A 7897-nucleotide genomic window follows, 5' to 3' on the forward strand; every position below is an offset into this window, starting at 1 on the left:
AAAAGAAAGGTGTAACTCTGTGAGATGATTTCACACATCACAAAGCAGTTTTTCAGAAAGATTCTTTCCAGTTTTCATCTGAGGATATTTCCTTTCTCACCACAGGCCTCAATGTGTTCCAAAATATCATGATGCAGTTTCCTCGAAAATAGTGTTAGCAAACTGCTTTATGAAGACTAAGGTATAGCTCTCTGAGAGGAATTAAAATATCACAAAAAAAGTTTGCCAGAAGGCGTCTTTCATGTTTTTAATTGAGAATACTTCCTTTCTCAGTATAGGCCTCAATGCGATCCAATATATCCCTTCCCACATTCCCAAAAGACAGGGATAATAAACTGTTCCATGATGTGAAAGTATAACTCTCTAAAATGAACTCACACATCATAAAGCGGTTTCTCAGAAAGCTTCATTCTGTTTTTCATCTAAGGATATTTCCTGTTTCACCCTAAGCCTCAATGCGCAGCCAAATATCACTTTGCAGATTCCACGAAAACACTGTTGGCAAACTGCTTCATAAACAGAAAGGTGTCACTCTGCAAGATCAATTCACACATCACAAAGCAGTTTCTCAGAAAGCTTCTTTCTGGTTTTATCTGAGGATATTTCCTCTGTCTGAGAGATCCAAAATATCACTTCTGAGATTCCACAAAAACAGGACTAGCAAACGGCTCCATGAAATACATGTGTAACTCTGTGAGATGAATTCACACATCACAAGGCAGTTTCTCAGAAAGCTTCATTCTGCTTTTTATTCCAGGATATTTCCTTTGGTCCTATAGTCTTCAAAGCGATTCGAAATATCCGTTCTCAGATTCCACAAAATCAGGGCTAGCAAATGTCTCCACGAAACACAGTGTCATTCAGTGAGTTGAATTCACACATCACAAACAGTTTCTCCGAAATCTTCTTTGTTTTTTTCTGTTGAGGTTATTTGTGGTCTCAAAGCACCCCCGAGTGTCTCATTGCACATTCTGCGAAAACACTCTTAGCAAGCTTCTCACTGAAAACAATGATGTCAATCTGTGAGCTGAATTCACCCACAACAAAGCAGTTTCTGAGATGGCCTCTCTGAAGTTTTTATCTGAGGATATTTCATTTTTCACCATGGGATTCAACGATATTCAAAATATCACTAATGAGATTCCACAAAAACAGGGCTAGCAAACTACACCATCAAAGAGTGCTTTAACTCTGTGAAATGAATTCACACATCACAGAGCAGTTTTGCAGAGAGCTTCCTTCCAGTTTTCAATTGAGGATATTTCCTTTTTCCATATAGTCTTCATAGTGAACTGAAATATCCCTTCCCAGACTCAACAAAATAGTGGTAACAGAATGCTCCATAAAAGAAAAGAGTATCTCTGTGAGATGAATTCACACATCAGATAACAGTTTCTCAGAAACCTTCTTTCTAATTTTCATGTGAGGATATTTCCTTTTTCACCACAGGCCTCAATGCGTGCCCAAATATCACTTTGCAGATTCCACGAAAACTGTGTTAGGAAACTGTTTCATGGAGAGAAATGTTTAAACCTATAAGATGAACTCACATATCACAAAGCAGTTTCTAAGAAAGCTTCTCTCTAGTTTTTATTGGAGGATATTTCCTTTGTCACCATAAGCTTCATGGCCCTAAGAAATATGCCATTGTAGATTTCAATGAAAGAGTGTTAGCAAACCGATCAATGAAAACAACACTGTAACTGTGTGAGTTGCATTCACACATCACAATGCAGTTTCTCAGAACCCTTCCTTAAACTTTTCATCTGAGGATATTTCCTTTTTCACGACAGGCCTCAATGCGCTCCCAAATGTCACTTTTCAGATTCCATGAGAACAGTGTTAGCAAACTGCTTCATGAAGAGAAAGGTGTAACTCTGTGAGATGAATTCACACATCACAAAGCGGTTTCTCAGAAAGCTTCTTTCGAGTTTTCATCTGATGATATTTGCTTTCTCACCACAGGCCTCAATGCGTTCCAAAATATCACGTTGCAGTTTCCATGAAAATAGTGTTAGCAAACTGCTTTATGAAGACTAAGGTGTAACTCTCTGAGATGAATTAACATATCACAAATAAGTTTGCCAGAAAGCTTCTTTCACGTTTTTAATTGAGAATACTTCCTTTCTCAGCATAGGCCTAAATGCGATCCAATATATCCCTTCCCACATTCTCCAAAGACAGTGATAATAAACTGTTCCATGATGTGAAAGTATAACTCTCTAAAATGAACTCACACATCATAAAGCGGTTTCTCAGAAAGCTTCATTCTGTTTTTCATCTAAGGATATTTCCTGTTTCACCCTAAGCCTCAATGCGCAGCCAAATATCACTTTGCAGATTCCACGAAAACACTGTTGGCAAACTGCTTCATGAACAGAAAGGTGTCACTCTGCAAGATCAATTCACACATCACAAAGCAGTTTCTCAGAAAGCTTCTTTCTGGTTTTATCTGAGGATATTTCCTCTGTCTGAGAGATCCAAAATATCACTTCTGAGATTCCACAAAAACAGGGCTAGCCAACGGCTCCACGAAATACATGTGTAATTCTGTGAGATGAATTCACACATCACAAGGCAGTTTCTCAGAAAGGTTAATTCTGCTTTTTATCCAAGGATATTTCCTTTGGCCATATAGTCTTCAAAGCGATTCGAAATATCCATTCTCTGATTCCACAAAATCAGGGCTAGCAAACGTCTCCAGGAAACACAGTGTCATTCAGTGAGTTGAACTGACACATCACAAACGGTTTCTCCGAAAACTTGGTTTTTTCAGCTGAGGCTATTTGTGGTCTCAAAGCACCCCCGAGTGTCTCATTACACATTCTGCGAAAACACTCTTAGCAATCTTCTCACTGAAAACAACGATGCCAACCTGTGAGCTGAATTCACCCACAACAAAGCAGTTACTGATAAGACCTCTCTGCAGTTTATATCTCAGGATATTTCATTTTCTACCATGGGATTCAACAATATTCAAGATATCACTTCTGAGATTCCACAAAAAGAGGGCTAGCAAACTTCTCCATCAAAGAGTGCTTTAACTCTGTGAAATGAATTCACACCTCACAGAGCAGTTTTGCAGAAAGCTTCCTTCCCATTTTGAATTGAGGATATTTCCTTTTTCCATATAGTCTTCATAGCGAACTGAAATATCCCTTTACAGACTCAACAAAAAGAGTGGTAACAGAATGCTCCATGAAAGGAAAGGGTATCTTGGTTTGATGAATTCACACATCAGACAGCAGTTTCTCAGAAACCTTCTTTCTAATTTTCATCTGAGGATATTTCCTGTTTCACCACAGGCCTCAATGCACTCTCAAATATCACTTTGCAGATTCCACGAAAACTGTGTTAGGAAACTGCTTCATGGAGAGAAACGTGTAAACCTGTGAGATAAATTCACATATCAAAAAGCAGTTTCTAAGAAAGCTTCTCTCTAGTTTTTACCAGAGGATATTTCCTTTGTCACCGTAAGCTTCATGGCACTAAGAAATATCCCATTGTAGATTTCCAGGACAGAGTGTTAGCAAACTGATCAATGAAAACGACACTGTAACTGTGTGCATTGCATTCACACATCACAATGCAATGTCTCAGAATGCTTCTTTAAACTTTTCATCTGAAGATATTTTCTTTTTCACCACAGGCCTCAAAGTGCTCCCAAATATCACTTTTCAGATTCCATGAGAACAGTGTTAGCAAACTGCTTCATGAAGAGAAAGGTGTAACTCTGTGAGATGAATTCACAAATCACAAAGCGTTTTCTCAGAAAGCGTGTTTCCAGTATTCATCTGAGGATATTTGCTTTCTCACCACAGGCCTCAATGTGTTCCAAAATATCACGTTGAAGTTTCCACGAAAATAGTGTTAGCAAACTGCTTCATGAAGACTAAGGTGTAACTATACGAGATGAATTAACATATCACAAGTTTGCCAGAAAGCTTCTTTCACGTTTTTAATTGAGAAAAATTTCTTTTTCAGCATAGGCCTCAATGCGATCCAATATATCCATTCACACATTCTCCAAAGACAGTGATAATAAACTGTTCCATGATGTGAGAGTATAACTCTTTAGAATGAACTCACACATTATAAAGCGGTTTCTCAGAAAGCTTCATTCTGATTTTCATCTAAGGATATTTCTTCTTTCACCATAGGCCTAAATGAGCTCCCAAATATCACTTTGCAGATTCCACAACAGTGTAAATAAACTGCTACAAGAAGGGAAAGGTGAATCTCTGTGTGACAAATCACACTTCAGAGAGGAACTTCTGAGAAGGCTTCTTTCTAGCTATTATCTGAGGATATTTGCTTTTTCACCATAGGCCTCAATTCGCTCCCAAATATCACTTTGCAGATTCCACGAAAACACTGTTAGTAAACATCTTCATGAAGACTAAGTTGTTACTCTGTGACATGAATTCACATATCAAAAAGAAATTTCTCACAAAGCATCTTTAACTTTTTAAATTGAGCATATTGCCTGTAACAGTGTAGGCCTCAAAGTGATACAAAGAAGGCCTTCTCAGGTTGCTCAAAGACAGTGTTAATTGACTGTTAAACGAAACGTAAAGTAACTCTGTGAGATGAATTCACACATCACAAAGTCTCTAAGAAAGCTTCTTTCTAGTTGCCCTCTGAGATTACTGCCTTTGTCACTGTAAGCTTCATTGCACTCAGAAGTGTCCCATTCCAGATTTCAAGAAAACTGTGTTAGCAAACTGAACTCTGAAGAGAAAAGTGTCACACTGTGAGTTGCTTTCATACATCATAATGCAGTTTCCCAGAATGCTTCTTTCCAGTTTTTAGTGGAGGAGATTTCCTTTTGCACCATAGCCCTCAATGAGCTCCCAAATATCACTTTGCCGAATCCACGACAACAGCGTTAGCAAACTGCTACAAGAAGGGAAAGGTGAATGTCTGTGTGATGAGTTGACACATCAGAAAGCAATTTCTCAGAAAGTTTCTTTCTAGTTATTCTCTGTGGATATTTCCGTTTTCACCATGGGCCTCAATGTGCTCCCAAATATCACTTTGCAGATTCCACGACAAAAGTGTTAGCAAACTGCTCTGTGAAGGCTACGTTGTAACTCGGGGAGATGAGTTCATATATCACAAAGAAGTTTCTCAGAAAGCTACTTTCTAGTTTTTATTCGAGGATACTGCCTTTGTCACTGTAAGCTTCATTGCGCTAAGAAAGATCCCAATTCAGATTCCAAGAAATAAGTGTTAGCAAACGGATCAATGAAAAGGAAAGTGGAACTCTGTGAGTTGTATTCACAGGTCACAGTGCAGATTCTCAGAATGCTTCTTTCCAGTTTTCATCTGAGGATATTTCCTTTTTCACCATAGTCCTCAATGGGCTCCCAGATATCACTTTGCCAATTCCAGGGGAAGAGGCTTAGCGAACAGCTTCATGTGGAGGAAACTAACCCTCTGAGATGAATTCACAGAGCACAGTGAAGTTTCTCAGAAAGCTTCTTTCTCATTTTTATCGGAGGATATTTCCTTTGGCCCTGTAGTCTTCAAAGGGATCCGAAATATCAGTTCTCAGATTCCACAACAACAGGGCTAGCCAATGGCTCCAGGAAATACAGGTGTAACTCAGTGAGTTGAATTCACACATCACAAAGAAGTTTCTCAGAATGCTTCTTTCTTGCTTGTGCTGAGGTTATTTGTGGTCTCGGTGCGCCATCATGTGTCTTATTGCAGGTTCTGTGAAAACACCCTTAGAAAGCTTCTGAATGAAAATCATGATCTACCTCTGTGATCTGAATTCACCCACAACAAAGAAGTTTCTGAGAAGGCTTCTCTGCAGACTTGCCAGAGCATAGTTCATTATTCACCATGGGATTCAACGATATCCAAGCTTCCACTTCTGAGCTTCCACAAAGTCAGTGCTGGCAGACTCCTCCATGAAAGAGTGGTGTAACACTTTGAAACGAATTCACACATCACAAAGCAGTTTCTCAGAAAGCTTCTTTCTTGCTTGTGCTGTGGTTATTTGTGGTCTCGGAGCGCCACCGTGGGTCTTATTGCAGATTCTTCGAAAACACCCTTAGCAAGCTTGTGAATGAAAACAATGATCTACCTCTGTGAGCTGAATTCACCCACATCAAAGAGGTTTCTGAGAAGGCTTCTCTGCAGACTTCTCTGAGGATAGTTCATTATTCACCATGGGATTCAACGATATCCAAACATCCACTTCTGAGCTTCCACAAAGTCGGTGCTAGCAGACTCCTCCATGAAAGTGTGGTGTAACACTTTGAAATTAATTCACACATCACAAAGCAATTTCTCAAAATGCTTCATTCCGGTTTTTCTCGGAGGATGTTTCCTTTTCCACCCTAGCCCTCAATGAGCTCCCAATATCACTTTGCAGAAACCACCACAACAGTGTTAGCAAACTGCTACTAGAAGGGAAAGGTGAATCTCTGTGTGATGAATTCACACATGAGAAAGCCGTTTCTCAGAAAGCTTCTTTCTAGTTATTCTCTGAGGATATTTCCGTTTTCACTGTGGGCCTCAATGCGCTCCCAAATATCACATTGCAGATTCCAGGACAACAGTGTTAGCAAACTGCTTCGTGAAGACAAAGTTGTAGCTTGGTGAGATGAATTCACATATCACAAAGAAGTTTCTCGGAAAGCTACTTTCTAGTTTTTATTTTAGGATATTGCCTTTGTCACCGTAAGCTTCATTGCGCTGAGAAATATCCCCATGCAGATTTCAAGAAATCAGTGTTAGCAAACGGATCAATGAAAAGGAAAGTGTAACTCTGTTAGTTGCATTCACCTTACACAATGCAGTGTCTCAGAATGCTTCTTTCCAGTTTTATCTGAGGATATTTCCTTTTTCACCATAGCCCTCAATGTGCTCCCAAATATCCCTTGGCAGAAACCATGACAATGGTGTTAGCAAACTGCTACCAGAAAGGAAAAGGGAATCTCTGTGTGATGAATTCACACATCAGAGAGCAACTTCTGAGAAGGCTTCTTTCTAGTTTTTATCTGTGGATGTTTCCTTTCTCACCATAGACCTCAATGCGCTCCCAAATATCACTTTGCAATTTCCACGAAAACACTGTTAGCAAACTTCTTCATGAAGACTAAGTTGTTACTCTGTGAGATGAATTCACATATCACAAAGAAGTGGCTCACAAAGCTTCTTTCACGTTTTTAATGGAGGATATTTCCTGTAACAGCCTAGGCCTCAATGCGATCCAAAGAAGGCCTGCTCAGTTTCCTCAAAGACAGTGTTAGTCAAAAGTTCCAAGAAACGTAAGTGTAACTCTGTGAGATGAATTCACATATCACAAAGAATTTTCTAAGAAAGCTTCTTTCTAGTTGCCCTCTGAGGATATTGCCTTTGTCACTGTAAGCTTCATTGTGCTCAGAAGTGTCCCATTCCAGATTTCAAGAAAACTGTGTTAGCAAACTGAACTCTGAAGAGAAAAGTGTAACACTGTGAGTTGCTTTCACAAATCATAATGCAGTTTCCCAGAAAGCTTCTTTCCAGTTTTGATCTGAGGATATTTCCTTTTTCACCATAGCCCTCAATGGGCTTCCAGATATCACTTTGCCAATTCCAGGAGAAGAGGCTTGGCGAACGGCTTCATGAGGAGGAAACTGTAACTCTGTGAGATGAAATCACAGATTACAATGAAGTTTCTCAAAAAGCTTCTCTCTCATTTTTATCGGAGGATGTTTCCTTTGGCCCAGTAGTCTTCAAAGAGATCCGAAATATTAGTTCTCAGATTCCACAACAACAGGGCTAGTCAACGGCTCCAGGAAATACAGGTGTAACTCAGTGAGTTGATTTCACACATCACAAAGCAGTTTCTCAGAAAGCTTCTTTCTTGCGTGAGCTGAGGTTATTTGTGGTCTCAGAGAGC

The 7897-nt window shown here is 39.5% G+C and overlaps 1 long non-coding RNA gene across 1 annotated transcript; it reads left to right on the forward strand.

Annotated features, from left to right (window-relative positions):
- The first annotated feature begins 2517 nt into the window (after positions 1 to 2517).
- On the forward strand, positions 2518 to 7659 carry LOC117079137. The gene is made up of 2 exons (XR_004435273.1): positions 2518 to 2593; positions 7511 to 7659. It is a non-coding gene; the product is annotated as an uncharacterized LOC117079137 (long non-coding RNA).
- Positions 7660 to 7897: the final 238 nt, after the last annotated feature.

This window comes from Trachypithecus francoisi, unplaced genomic scaffold (assembly GCF_009764315.1).
Source record: "Trachypithecus francoisi isolate TF-2019V2 unplaced genomic scaffold, Tfra_2.0 Lachesis_group7, whole genome shotgun sequence".
Taxonomy (NCBI): Eukaryota; Metazoa; Chordata; class Mammalia; order Primates; family Cercopithecidae; genus Trachypithecus; species Trachypithecus francoisi.